General features: G+C 44.7%; 1 long non-coding RNA gene across 1 annotated transcript in view; it reads right to left on the bottom strand.

The window, feature by feature from the left end:
* Positions 1 to 11482, bottom strand: part of LOC119467860 — a 14601-nt gene extending 3119 nt beyond the window's left edge. Inside the window, exon 1 of the long non-coding RNA XR_005196496.1 lies at positions 11316 to 11482. This is a non-coding gene — a long non-coding RNA (uncharacterized LOC119467860). The remainder of the gene's footprint in view (positions 1 to 11315) is intronic.
* Positions 11483 to 15149: the final 3667 nt, after the last annotated feature.

The following is a 15149-nucleotide window of genomic DNA, read 5'->3' as shown; positions in this document are numbered from 1 at the left end:
TCCTGGGTTCAGGCAATTCTCCTGCCTCAGCCTCCTGAGTAGCTGGGATTACAGGCACGCGCCACCATGCCCAGCTAATGTTTTGTAGTTTTAGTAGAGACGGGGTTTCGCCATGTTGACCAGGATGGTCTCGATCTCTTGACCTCGTGATCCACCCGCCTCGGCCTCCCAAAGTGCTGGGATTACAGGCTTGAGCCACCGCGCCCGGCCAAGAGTCTCCTTTTTATAGGACACCATTTCCCTAGAAGACTGCATGAAACAATTTCCAGAAGATGTAAACTCCAGGGTTCATGGATAATTTCCTCCACCTACCTAATTTGCACCATTGAAACAAAGCTTTTTTTCAAACCCCTAATCAGAAGTTCTTATGTTGTTTTCTATTCGACCATGGCTCTTTAAAATAACAGCTGAAATGTCAAAGAAATCCCAAGTTCACAGCAGGTGTTGCTGGACTGTGCTGTTAAACAGTGACAGTCAACATGGGAGGGCCAAGGCAGGCAGTAGCCCCTACAGGGCGCAGGCGGAGGGGCCAGCTGAGATTCGAAGAGTGGGCGTTCTTTTTGTATGAGCCTGGGTCATGCATGCTCTGTCGCCAGGCTGGAGCGTGGTGATGCAGTCACGGCTCATTGCAGCCTCAGGCTCCCCGGATCAAGCCATCCTCCCAGCCCAGGCTCCTGAGTGGCCAGGAGTACAGATGCACCACCACACCCGGCTAAGGTGCTCTTCTGATTTCCCAACTCCAATATTTAAGCTGTTTAAATATGAAATTGATTGTATTTGTCAAGGAAGACTCAAACCACATAGAAAGTGCCTGAGTTCTCCTTCCTCCAAGCCTCTTGCTGCAGCATTCCCTGTTCAGCAGTCAGGGCTCACTCTCAGTTCCTGATCCCCAACCTTCTGCCACTCCTCTGCCCTCAGCACCCTGCCACTTTCCTAGCAGTTTCAACAGCTCCTGCTCAGGTAAGTCTTCCCTCTTCCCGACAACCCCCACCCCTCCCGCAAGGCTATCCACTCACCCTCCACTGCCTTCTCATCAGTGTGAGCTCCGAGGGCAGGAAGTCATCCCTGCGGCTCCCACCACATCCCTGGTGCCCTGCACTGGGTCTGCTTCACACAAACACACACGTAAGGACACAGATGGCCTCAGGCATGCCGCACACCTCCTGCCATGGGTCAGACGCTGTTCCAAGAGTTTCACACACAGTCATTTTGTGTAAGTCTTAAAGCCACCCTCTGGGGTCGGCACCACTCATGTCCTTTTCTGGGTATGGAAGCTGAGATAAGGCCCTGTGCTTGCAACCAGGGGGCCCTCTTATCAGCCAAACACACTCCTTTGATCTGACTTCAAATGACGATAAGCAGCTTCTCTAGGCTCTTCAGCCCCTCTCACAACCCTTAGCAAATTTTAGGTTCTGGCCTCTCTGATACACACCTTACTTTTGCCTTCTATGTTCCTAGCTGGCGTCTATCTTGATGGTATCCTTTTTACGTCAGTTTCAAAGCTGCCCCTATGGAACTGAGCTCATTAGCGAGCTGCCGGTGCAGCCACTCTGCTGGAGGGGACGAGTGGAGGTGTCCCTCATTACTTTCAGTGAGCTCAAGCTGTAATGACACGGTTTGAGTCCCAGGGAGGAGTGCATCCGGTCATCTGGAGGCCACCTCTTCCAAAACCCCGTGCCATGGAGCCGGCAGTGTCCCTCTTTCCCCTGAATTCTAAGAAATGAGCATTCTAATCCTTTGGGATACAGGGAGGGGAACATCACACACCAGGGCTTGTGGAGGGTGGGGGGCAAGGGGAGGGAGAGCATTAGAACAAATACCTAATGCATGTGGAGCTTAAAACCTAGATGACGGGTTGACAGGTGCAGCAAACCCCATGGCACATGTATATCTATGTAACAAAGCTACACATTCAGAACTTAAAAATAAAATTTAAAAAAAGAAAGAAATGAGCATTCTAAGGCTGGGCACAGTGGCTCACGCCTGTTATCAGCACTTTGGGAGGCTGAGGCAGGAGGATCACCTGAGGTCGGGAGTCCAAAACCAGCCTGACCAACATGGTGAAACTACATCTCTACTAAAAATTCAAAAATTAGCTGGGTGTGGTGGCACATGCTTGTCATCCCAGCTACTTGGGAGGTTGAGGCAACAGAATCGCTTGAATGCAGGAAGCAGAGGTTGCAGTGAGCAGAGATCATGCCAGGGCACTCCTGCCTGGGCGACAGAGCAAGACTCTCAAGAGGAGAGGGGAGGGGTGGGGAGGGAAGGGGAGGGAGAAAGAAAGAAATTAGGGTTCTGCACATTTAGAGTTCAGTAAAAATTGTTCACATCTGAGTTTTCCCTCTGGCTGGTGCCCTCTTTCTCCCAAGGTGGTCATAAGTAGCACTGTATCCACTTGAATTCTCCCTCAGCCATTAACATGTATTGAAGGGAGCAATTGCCCTAGCTCTTCCTGTGCCCTCTGGAAAATGACACTGGCAGTGAGCGAAGTCAGGAATTTTCTGGAGAGCTGCTGTAAAGGGGGTGATGCCCAGGTGAGGCACACCTTGACCAGCCCCCAGCACTGCTATCCCTGCCCCAGGTCTGTTTTGTGAGCTGTGTCTGAGGCACCTGCTGTTTTCTCTGTCTTGTCACGGGAGCAGTCAGGTCCCCACCCCCAGCCACAATCACTGCTATTCATCTGCTGCCACAGTTCTGCCTCTTAAAGGACATGTGGCTACCCTCTCCCATGCCTCACCCATCCCCCCTCCCCCCACACACAGAGGCCAAATTACACAGCAGAGGAGTGACAGCACACACAGCCATGCGTGTAACAGCCCTTCCTATATTTTCTTTTTGTCTTTGCTCACCTAGTTTCAAACTTTACTGTGCTACAGTCTCTCTTCCCTTCCCCCGGCAACCCTGCACACAGACACACACACACATGCACACACACACACACACACACACACACACACAGAGACACCTACCTATCAGAAGCAATTCTAGGCCACACCTCCCCAGAGCTGAGGGCAGTGCCTAGGGCATGGATGTAGTCCAGGGCAGGCAGAACTCTGCTCCTGACAGGCCAGCTTCACCTCCTAGGATACTACCCTCTGCAGCACTGAGCCCTCAAAACACCCCACCAGGACCCACAAACCCAGGACCTGCCCTTACGGACACCTCTAACCAAAGGCGCGCTCTCTCCCTCTCTCTCTCTCTCTGTCTCTCTGTCTGTCTCTCTTTGTCTCTCTCTGTCTGTCTCTCTAACTCTCTCTCTGTCTCTCTGCCTCTATCTCTCTGTCTCTCTCTCTGTTTCTGTCTCTCTGTGTCTATCTCTCTTTCTGTCTCTCTCTGTCTCTTTCTCTCTGTCTCTGTCTCTCTATGTCTCTGTGTGTGTGTCTCTCTCTCTGTCTCTGTCTCTCTCTGTCGCTGTATGTGTCTCTCTTTCTCTGTCTCTCTGTCACTTTCTGTCTCTGTGTGTGTGTCTGTCTCTGTCTCTGCGTGTGTGTCTCTCTCTGTCTCTGTCTCTCTCTGTCACTGTCTCTCTCTGTCTCTGTATGTGTCTCTCTTTCTCTGTCTCTCTGTCACTTTCTGTCTCTGTGTGTGTGTCTGTCTCTCTCTGTCTCTGCGTGTGTGTCTCTCTATGTCTCTGTCTCTCTCTGTCACTGTCTCTCTCTGTCTCTGTGTGTCTCTCTTTCTCTGTCTCTCTGTCACTTTCTGTCTCTGTGTGTATGTCTGTCTCTCTCTGTCTCTGTCTCTCTGTGTCTGTGTGTGTGTGTCTGCTTGTGTGTCTCTCTGTCTCTCTCTCTCTCTCTGTTTCTGTCTGTGTGTGTGTGTGTCCCTCTCTCTCTGTCTCTCTCTCTGTCTCTGTTTATGTCTCTCACCAACACCCTCACTCTCAGGCTGCACTTTCCTGTGCAGATGCGTCTCCTGCCCTCATTTCTTCCCTCATTTACTGACTGCCAGTTGCTGCCTGCTCTGTCCAGGCCCTCACTCCATCACTGGTCTTACAAACCAGTGCAAAAGATGGATAGACAACAACAACTAATAATAACAATAAAATTCTAAGTACAGTACCTGAAATACAAACTGTTATCTATTTGAAAACAGACCAGGAAGCAATCATTTCCACTTGGCCTGTGAGCGAAGGCTGTGGTGAAGAGCTAACCACTGGGTTTTGAAGGATGTGTAGGAGTTCCCTGGCAAAGGATGGGAAGGGCATTCCAGGGAAAGGAGGCTACAAAAGTAAAACTCAATGGAAGGGCACGACATGGGAATAGGAGGGGCCTGTGCGGCTACTGTATGGGAGGTAGTGGCAGGGGGTGGCTTTTGTTTACCAGGATATATAGATCTTGAAATAGCACAGAATAGGTCCTCAGCAAATATTTATTTTGGATGTTGAATGAAGAAGGATAAAGCCAGATTTTTATGTCATACAGGGAAGTCTAAAGTCTAAACCTTAGTGTGTAGACAGTGAGAATTCACCAAACTTTTTTTTCTTGAGAAGGAGTCTAGTTCTTGTCGCCCAGGTTGGAGTGCAGTTGGAGTGCACTACACCCGGCTAATTTTTGTATTTTTAGTGAAGACGGGGTTTCACCATGCTGCCCTGCCTGGTCTCAATCTCCTGACCTCAGGCGGTCTGCCCACCTCAGCCTCCCAAAGTGCTACAACTGCAGGTGTGAGCCACTGCACGTGGCCAACCAAACTTTTTTAAATTAGGGAAATGGCGTTATGACACGTGGGTTTCAGAAAAGAGATAATTCAAGACTATACAAAATAGATTCCAAAGGGGAAGTTTCGGGGGAGTAGGGCAGCACGCTAGCTCACTGTCTTTCTGTTAGTTATGTCAAATCCAATTAGGCTATCCTTTCCTTCGCTTTGTTTCAAATTTTGGTTATTCTTGGAAATCATATAACTTTGGTGCACTATCAAAATCACTTCACTTGTTTCATATAGTCACCTACTTAACATATGGACATAGAGACCTCTAAAACCACTGGTTTTAGTTCTGCGTCTCTGCATTGTTTTCTCCAGAAACCCCGCCCACTCTCACACTTACTTCGAAAGGATGCTTGCTGCCTCCATGGTAGCCAGCTTTCATCTGCTCTTCAAAGACTTATACTCCCTCCTTCTCCATTTTCATTTTGTTTGTTTGTTTGTTTGCTTGCTTGTTTTGAGATGGAGTCTCGCTCTGTCGCTAGGCTGGAGTGTAGTGGCATGATCTTGGCTCACTGCAGCCTCCGCCTCCCAGGTTGAAGCAATTCTCCTGCCTCACCCTCCCGAGTAGCTGGGATGACAGGCATGCACCACCACACCAGGCTAATTTTTGTATTTTTAGTAAAGACAGGGTTTCACCATGTTGGTCAGGCTGGTCGCAAACTCTTGACCTTGTGATCTGCCCACCTCGGCCTCCCAAAGTGCTGGGATCACAGGCATGAGCCACCGTGCCCGGCCACTCTCCATTTTCATTTTAAATCCCACTCCATGCACAGCTCTGCTGCTATGAGTTAGTCGTTTGCCAAGTTAACTCTTTCCTTTTGCTGGGTGCCTCCTGGAGATGTGGTACGGTAATCAACTGCAGAGATGACTGTAAATGTGGCCATCTCAGACTTCATGTCAGCCTATCACCTGAGATATGTCAAGCCAACAGTTCACTAGCACTGATCAGTTCTCACCACATGACAAGACTCCTATTTCTTCTTGCCAGCCTCCACCCTACCCTTTCTTTCCATGAGTCCCTCAGGGCAACTGGTCTCCAGGGGCGAGCATCAGAAGAGGTGGAAAGGTGGTCATCATCCCATATGACCCGGCCACTACGATTCCCACTGGGACAAACTGAAGAAGAAATAAATTGTAGCTCTAGCATTTCAAGCTAGAGAAGAGATTTGCTTTTTCAATAAAACAATGATAGAATTTTGGATCCAATCATGTTTTCCTTCTTGTTTCCTTGAAAATTATTTCCTGCATAATTCTGTGGCAGCCCACGGACCCATGGCAGTTCCACACATAAGTCCTGTGAACTTTGGAAGTCTTTCCTTTCCACCAACATCTTCAGTGCTGGGATTAGCACATCACTCATCAAATAAGACAGGAGAATGGTCTCCCCACAGGAACGCCTGCTCTTGAATTCCTAAGCCGATCTCATTTATAAAAAGTTAAGCACTCGTGGCATAACTTGTGACCTATCCAAAAAGACTTTAGCTGTACTTTGCTAAAACATGTACCATATTTAAAATCTGAAAGTCTTATGAAACTCAGTCTGTAGAAAATCATTGTACTACCTTACTAATTCTAATTTTTATGGAAATTGCACTAATTCTTAAACTAGCAAGCAAGGAATGAATTAATGTACAAGAACCATTGAATGGAATATAATTTTCCTGTCTTGTTTTCCTTTTTTTAACCAAAAAAAAAGTCTCAAGGAATAATTTATCCTTAAGGATACTTTCTTGAGATTATTTCCATTCAATTTCTTAGAGACTTCCAGGATAAGCAGATACTTGAGCTACAGGCCTGGGAAGAAACCAGCAGTGAACCTTAAGATGGCGGAGTTCTGTGCACATCTTCTAAGGCTGAGCATGGGAGTCCTCGAAAAGGGACATTATGGCTGGTGGACTATGGTAGGTTGAGTTATTAGCATTAATACTTACCCATCCCTATACCTATCCTGTTTTTATTTAAAACTTTGGTATTTTTCTCATCACATATGTTTTTGCATTAACTTTGGTTTTTAAAAACATTTCTTATTAATTCTGTTGACTGAATATCTTGACGCCCCTTACACTTTTCACTGAAGACAAGTATTTGCTTAGCTCACCCTAGTCTTAGTACTGCTCACACCCTTTGCCATGTGATTTTGGGGTTCCTCCACGTACCAGACAGAATATATGTCTCCTCCTTTTGACTTTAGTCATGTGACTGGTGTTGGCCAATGAAACGAGACAGAAGGGATGATGTGTCACTTCTACTTGCCCTATTTCTTTTCCACTCTTACCATGAGAAGAATATGCCTTTGGTCCCACAAGGAGAAGCATATGGAGCAGAGAAGGAGAGTTACAGGGAGCAGAGGCAGCCCAGCCAAGCCCTATCAGGTGCACCCAGCCTAGATCAGCCAAGACACAGAGACCTGAGCTACATCAATACTTACTGCTGGGATTTTCTTATGGTTTGTTTCACAGAAATACATTACACATACCAACATATGAACAACAATTATTTCACCCTGGCTGGTTCATGTGAATTAATCCTGTAATCCTGTTCCCTTTCCCCTTGTCAGTACTTGGCTGAGGAAGGGAGCTGTCTAGGCCCATTGGGGCCAATGAAACATAGAAGAGATTTGCTGGAGTCTTCAGGGTAAATTATTTCTTTCTTTTATGTGATATGCCAGGATATGCTCTCTGATTCTCTTTCTTACTTCTTTGTGAATAAGAAAGAATGTAGTTTTGACCAGGAGCGGTGGCTCACGGTAATCCCAACACTTCGGGAGACCCAGAGGGTCAGATCACTTGAGGTTGAGATTTGAGACCAGCCTGGCCAACATGGTGAAAGCCCATCTCTACCAAAAATTAGCTAGGCATGGTGGCATATGCCTGTAATCCCAGCTACTTGGGAGGCTGAGGTAAGAGAACCCAGAAGGCAGAGGTTGCAGTGAGCCGAGGTCACGCCACTGCACTCTAGCCTGGGTAACAGAGCAAGACTCTGTCTCAAAAAAAAAAAAAAAAAAAAAAAAAAAGCATGCAGTTCTGATGACCAGAAAAGCCCCCCAAAGACCTCCAGAGGAATGAACCTGAGAACAAAGTCACCCATAGGGGAGTAGAGAACTGTGGCAATCACGAGAGAGCAGGCAGAAGGCGTGGTAGAACCTACGAAGTCTTCCCAGCCTCTGGGTTTTCATGCAGGTAATTGATTAGGTTTTCATGCAGGTGATTGATTGGGTTTTTATGCAGGTGATTGGGTTTTCATGCAGGTGATGGGGTTTTCATGCAGGTGATGGGGTTTTCATGCAGGTGATTGATTGGGTTTTCATGCAGGTGACTGGGTTTTCATGCAGGTGATGGGGTTTTCATGCAGGTGATTGATTGAGTTTTCATGCAGGTGATTGGGTTTTCATGCAGGTGATTGATTGGGTTTTCATGCAAGTGATTGGGTTTTCATGTAGGTGATTGATTGGGTTTTCATGCAAGTGATTGGGTTTTCATGCAGGTGATGGGGTTTTTATGCAGGTGATTGATTGGGTTTTCATGCAGGTGATTGATTGGGTTTTCAGGCAGGTGATTGATTGGGTTTTCATGCAGGTGACTGGGTGCACATCTTTATGGTTTAACCCACCTTGAGTTGGGCTTCTGTTTCTTGCCACTGAACGCCCTCTCTCTGGCTGACTCAGGTTATATGACTGTTTCTGAACTCACTTTAGGACCCTCTCTCCACATTATTCCAAATTTAATAGGCAACTACTGCATGATCTGAAAGAGAGTTCAGGCATCAGGCTCATGGTCATGATTGAAAGTTCATAGACCTTCCCTCACAGGGAGCTTCACAGAGCTTTCTGCCTTCATTCCAGATAGTGTCTCCTCCTCCTCAATAGGACCATAATTATACACATAACTTCTCACTTTTCCCCATGATATCTCTACTTTAAAATGGACAAGAAAGGGAATAATAAAATCAATTGAGGTATTTTCATATGATGGAACATCATAAATCCATTAAAAATCTTTTGTGTATTAATTCAGTGAATACTTACTCAGGACGTACTCTGTTCCCAGGACCACACTACAGAAGAACACCTGATGATATGGAGAATGTTGAATATAGACTATCCAAAATTCAAGCTACAAAATGTAATCACTGTTTCTGATTTAGATGATATTTAGATGAGACTTTGGACTTTAGACCTTAAAGTTGTTGCTGGAATAAGTCAAGATTTTGAGGCTGTTGGGCTGGAATAAATGTATTTTGCATGGAAGAAGGACATGCATTTGGGGGGACCTGGAGCAAAATGCTATGAACTAATTGTTGATATCTCTTGAAATCCATGTTGAAGCCCTAAGCCCCAGTGTAAAGCTGTTTGAAAGTGGAGCCTTTGGAAGGTAATTACTTTTAGATGAGGTCATGAGGGCAGGATCCCATGCTGGGATTGGTGCCCTTAGAAGAGGGAGAGACACCAGAGCTCACTCTCTCCATCAGGACAGGACACAGCAAGAAGTCTGCAAGCCAGGAAGAGGCCCTCACCAGGAAATGAATCTGCCTATACCTTGATCTGAAACCTTCCAGCCTCCAGAACTGTGAGAAATAAATGTTTGTTGTTTAAGGAAACAAAACATAGTTACAGTACAATCAAATATGTGAAAAAGGAGTGTGTGTGTGTGTGTGTGTGTGTGTGTGTGTGTATACCTACAAAGAAAATAGGACTAGGAAGCTATTCTAAAAATATTGGTAAGAATTATCTGTGAATTTTGGCAGAATGTACGATTTGCTGCTGCTTTGCGTTTTTCCAGATTTATCATATTTTCTGAAATTAACATGTTACTTCTGTAAATAGGAAAATTACACAACAAAAGAAATTATGCCAGTGTCTTTGATAAATCTAATAAATCTTAAAGTGCTTGTATTCTAGATTGTATTATAATTATGTGATTTCTTTCTTCTTTCAATGGACCTTGATGTTTAACATATATTTACACAAAATTGCTATGTATATGAGCTAGAGAGGAATATTTTTAAGTAATCAAGAAGTCATATTTACATTTAGAATTGCCTCTGTTTTCATGCCAGATGTAAAATTTGGAAAGGGAAGGAAGAACCAGACAGGCATTGCAGACCACGTACACGAGTGAGTCCTCCTCAAAAACCTCTCAATATACTTCCAAGAGGGCAGGAAAAAGGAGAAAAAGAGAGAGTGTGTCATGAGACCCAGTTCTTTGGAGACTCAAGAATGAGTTCAACTAACTCCGTCCACCCTGCTAGCAGGGAAGAGCTGACTGTACCTTCAACTCTCTGACCAACCAGTATGTGAAAACCCACATGCTGAGATACTTCCAGACAAGAGCCAGTTACTATTAAAAAGAAAGAAAGTGAATTTTTTTAAAAGGAAGTGAAAAGGAAGATGAAACATTTTTACAGTTTTCATTGCATAATGACAATACAATAATTCATCTTAAAATATTATACAATAACTTCATCTCAAAATGATAATACAGTAATTCTGTTATACTACTAGAGGGAATTGGAGTAAAGGAAATATGTTAGAATTACATGGGTGGAATGCTATACTTGCATATAGAATTTGATATTTACAAACCATGTAAATTAAGGATTATAAACTATATTAATTTTGCTTACTCTTTGATAAAACTGTTTCCCATACATCATTGCATTTGATTCTGACAACCTCCTTATATGGTCCTTTACACAAATATTCTCCCCTTACTTTATATGAAGAGACCCATGCAGGCAGGGTAGGATTCAAGCCCAAATCTTGAATCCTGACCTTTAATATGTGGTCAGGGGAGAACTCAAATATATTATTCATCCTTATTAGATACAGAAATATCTCATTCGCCTTCTTTTTAATATGTTTATTGAACTAGAAAAATTGATTACTCTGGATAAAATTTTCCACACATGAAAAAGCACCCAGTACATTTCTGGCATTTGGTGGATGTTCCCAAAATATAAGATGACTGACATGCACTTGATCTTAATAAGGAACAGACTTCTTTAGAAAATTACAGCCTTTATATTAGAGTTTTCATTACTCCTCGCTTTGCTCGAAATCCGCCTACATGCTACTGAAGGGCTGCGTCCCGGGGGATAAAAAACTTTGTCTCAAATATCAGAGGATTTGAGGTCAAAACCTCCTAAAGGTAGCAATTTATCTCTTTCTTTATAATCAACTCAGTATAAATTAATTCGGACCATAGTTTTAAAGAAAACCAATCTGATCCCGAACATTTCACGTGTCAAATGAAAAAGAGGAAAGCTAGAAACCACACATCTAAAATTTTTCCTGCTAAGAAAATTGCCACAGTCAGAGTGGTTGGTTTGCTGCTGAAAAACAAGCTGGGTTGGCTTTGGTGAAGCTTGAGCTTCCTCTCAGCAGACATTGTCTCTGGCTGTGAGGTTCACATCTTACAACACCCAGTAAGCACGTCCACAGAAAGTAAAAGCTTCAATAAGTCATTCAGATGGTTTCAAATACTCAGAATACGTGGACTCAGGAGGACCCACTGTCTTGACAGCTGTGTGAATTTTTCACATTTCTACATGATAAAGTTCTTCGGGAAAATTGTCCTCTTCCCTGGGAACCTGGGAACATGATATTCTGCACCCACCTGTGTGTAGAATAGGCATTAACTTTGTCTGACAGATGGGAAAAAACCTGCTAAAAACCAGGATCTACATTTTTTAAAAACGGCTGCATTTTCCCCACTGAGACCCTCAGTGTAAGGACCAAATGCAGCTGAAGGAAGCTGGCCTGCCAGGCTTTCAGGGAGCTTCCAGGCTGGGCCAGTCAATGTGCCCATGAACTTCTGGCCTCAGAATCTTGTCAATGATGCCAATAATTAGAATTACGTCAATTATAATGTCAGTCATGCTAATAATTATAGCGCTTGTCAATAATGCAGATCCTTGGGGCTTTCCCCAGACCTTCCCAATCAGAATCTCTGGGGGCAGAGCCTTGGAAACTGCATTTTAGCAAGGTCCCCTTGTAACTCCCCTAACTCCCCTAAAGTTTGGGCAGAACTGATCTCATAGCTCCTGGAGAAACAAGACAAGCACAAGAAAAGCAAGTGAATGCAACTCTAAGAAAGAGCTCGGGCTCCATCCAAGCAGACAGAGTGACGACAGGTACACAGAATGGTCAGGAAAAATGCTAGACAGAGAGAAGGTCAGACAGTGGGGAGTGACGAAGAAGCAAGCTCTTGCCCACGTGAGAGACAGTGTAGCTCCCTGTCCAGTCCACATTGCTATGGCAACTCGGGAGGTCGAGACAGCAGAAGGACACTGCAGCCTCTGTGTTTGTGGCGAGGGCCCCTAGCCTTGGTGCGGCCTGGGATTTGCCCCTCCTCCAGCTGTAGAGTCTGGGGTCCCACAGGAGCAATAAAGCCACACAGCGGTGTTGTGCACATGAACTGAAGGCAGTGAGTCTCCACTCCAACGGTGTGCCCATTAATGTTTAATAACAGGCTCTCCAGGGAAAAAGAAAACCCTGGCTTACAGCATTTGCCACTTTCTATGGTGTAAATACTCCCACCATGGCTAATTTCAAGCCATTCAGTGATGTCACTGAACATGAACTTAGGAAAATATAGACACACAAAGGATCTCACATGCCAGAATGAGCCCCTCCAGTGCATGGCTGCCTAAACACACACACACACACACACACACACACACACCCCTCACATAAATACACTTTTACTTTTGTATCATTTTGTCCTTCTTACACTCCTGTTCCTAAGGGAAGTAGACTGTTCCTCCTGTCCTGTAACTGAACATATGACTATTCTTTGCTAATCATGTGTTTACTCAGAAGTGTCCATTTTTATACAAAAGATAATTTACCCTTGAGTTAAATAAAAAGTTTTGCATTGGGAAAATGTTCATCACTGTTAACCTATCTCTTTTCAGTCTGATAAAGAAATTACCGTATGTCTATATAGTATATAAGCAGATGAATCTCTCTCCCTTCCGAAAAGACGTCCACATCCTAATCACCAGAACATGTGAATACATCATGTGACATGGCAAAGGGAAATTAAGGTTGAAGGTGGAAGTAAGCTACCAATCATCTGACTTTAAAGTAGGGAGGTTATGCTGCATGATGCTGGACCAGTGTTAGCACAAAGGTTCAGCAGGGTTGGATTCAGAGTAATGGGATGTGAATAAGACTCTACAACCCACTGCTGGCTTTGAAGATGGAGGAAAGGGCCGCAGACCAAAGAATGAGGGTCGCCTCTAGAAGCTGGAAAGGGGCAAGAAAACGGTCTCTCCCAGGGTCTCCAGAAAGGAGCACAACACTGTCAGCCCCTTGGTTTTAGCTCAGTGAGAGCCACTTTAGACTTCTGACTTCCAGAACTGTGGGATCATAAACTTGTGTTGTTCTAAGACACTAAGTCTGTGGTAATTTTCAACAGTAACAATAGGAAGCTAATATAGGATGTATCAGGGAAGTGGCAAAACACAGCAAGAAAAACATGTAACTAGAAAGCCATACATGGCCCTAGAAATGATGAGCCCATCTGTTCACAGTGCAGACATAGAAAGGCTGCCCATAGCACACTCCCTCTACACACACACACACACACACACACACACACACACACACACACGATGGGTGAGGGCCCTGAAAAGTCTAGAGAAGCAGTCTGATTCTCTCCAAGAAACACAGAGCTGTTAGGGGGCTTATACCTGCCACTTTCTCTCAGCTCTTCTTTCAGAATGTCCCATCTCCACATCACCTAATCTGAATACATTGAAACAAGATCCTCAGTGTGAAATTAATACCTGCACCATTGGTCAGAACTGGCATTTAGCATCAGCCAACCTGGACAAAGGCAGGCTATTCAGGAATCTCCAGAAGAATTAGGCAGCCTGTCTTACAGATTCTTATTCATAAAAGGGTGGGGAGAGCCGGGAGGTGTCAAATGTGTAGTCTGTAATTTGCCGCCTTTCAAACTTCTCCATGGTGCTGAGAGGCCCATCAGTCAAACTTCCACATTTTACAGATGAGGAAGAAGAGGCATGATGCAAGCTGACCCAAGCCACCCCTTCCGCCCATCGGTGTCAGAGCTGGGACTCAGCTGGGCCCCTCCCCTTGGTTCCTCCACTGTAGCCCATGACCAGGATTCTGTGAAGGAAGAGGAGGTAGACTTTGTTCTATAGTCAAGAGTCAAATAGATACTGATCGTTTTAAAAAATACATGTGAGTAATAATAGGATTCTACAAGCTAGGAAGGACGCCTAGCCCCCTTTCCCCTGACTTCCACCTCATTATCTGCCCTCTTCCTCAATCGTCCCAAAGAGGAAGTACCAAGCTGGCTTTCAAATGTGAGCATTGGCCAGGACACATTTGTTCTGGGAAGGGATCATTAGATTTTAAAATGTCACACATGGCCAGGGTTCACTATGTTTTCATTTCCATTTAAGGCAGAGGTAAACCGGCTCAGGCGCCTCCTCGTCAGGACAGGCCCTGGCATCACTCTCCTTTGCCCAGCCATTCCAGTCATTGTGCCAGGTGACCATAACATCGGAAGGAGAGAGGTTGAGCTGGAAGCCTGATCCAGCACATGCTCCAGCGCAGCCTTCTCAGGGTTCTGCTTTGGAGTGGGGAGTGTGGTATGAGGCCTTACTGGGCATTTGCTCAGCTAAAAATAAAGCGAAGCTGACTTCTGTTTGTTATCACTCCTTGCACGTATTGCTCCCTTCATGTCTCAGGAGGAGATGCCAAAGCCCGTCTTGAGGAAGGCCACAGAGGAAAAAAAGGATAAACTGTTGCTACACACATCATGGACAAATCATCCTGCAAACATCGTGTGGACTGAAAGAAGCCACTAAAGCATGGTGGGAATGTTTCTACGTTTGTGAAAGACAAGAACAGGCAAAATGAAATCTATGGAACAGGGGCTGGAGGTGGAGTGGTATTGGCTGAGACGCGCTGAGAAGGGAAACTGCTGGGTGCTGAAAGTGTGCTCTGTCTCGATCTGAGGGGCAGCTACACAGGTGTGTACCTGCGAAAAGCATGTGCTGACCTGTAGTTGAGTTACGAGCTTTATGTATGCTCTTCTGCCTTTAAAACAAAACCTTTGTTTCCCACATGAAATGTATAATTTGCAAATCATTATGTAAATGACAATGTATTTCTATTTTTAGGGCCCTGAAAAACTTAAAATTAGAAATTTTAAAACTATATTTCTCTGGATTAGACTGAAAAGTGCTGCATTTAAGTCATGTTTAATTACAGTTCTGAATTTGAATTTTCTTTCTAATTAGAAAGATCCATCCAGAGGCCCTTTTTTATCCGCTTTTACCAAAAGGGCCTTTCAGAGTTCAAGGAAAGGCAAGGCAAGAAATATGCATTTCAAAAAGTTAACACATGTTGATTCTTCCACATTTCTATCTATAGAAATTTAAGACTTTTTGCTAGCATTCAACATTTTTCAGAG

This window comes from Cebus imitator, unplaced genomic scaffold (assembly GCF_001604975.1).
Source record: "Cebus imitator isolate Cc_AM_T3 unplaced genomic scaffold, Cebus_imitator-1.0 Scaffold341, whole genome shotgun sequence".
Lineage (NCBI taxonomy): Eukaryota > Metazoa > Chordata > Mammalia > Primates > Cebidae > Cebus > Cebus imitator.
Note: the sequence above shows the minus strand (reverse complement) of the source record. Positions and strands in the feature narration are given on the sequence as shown.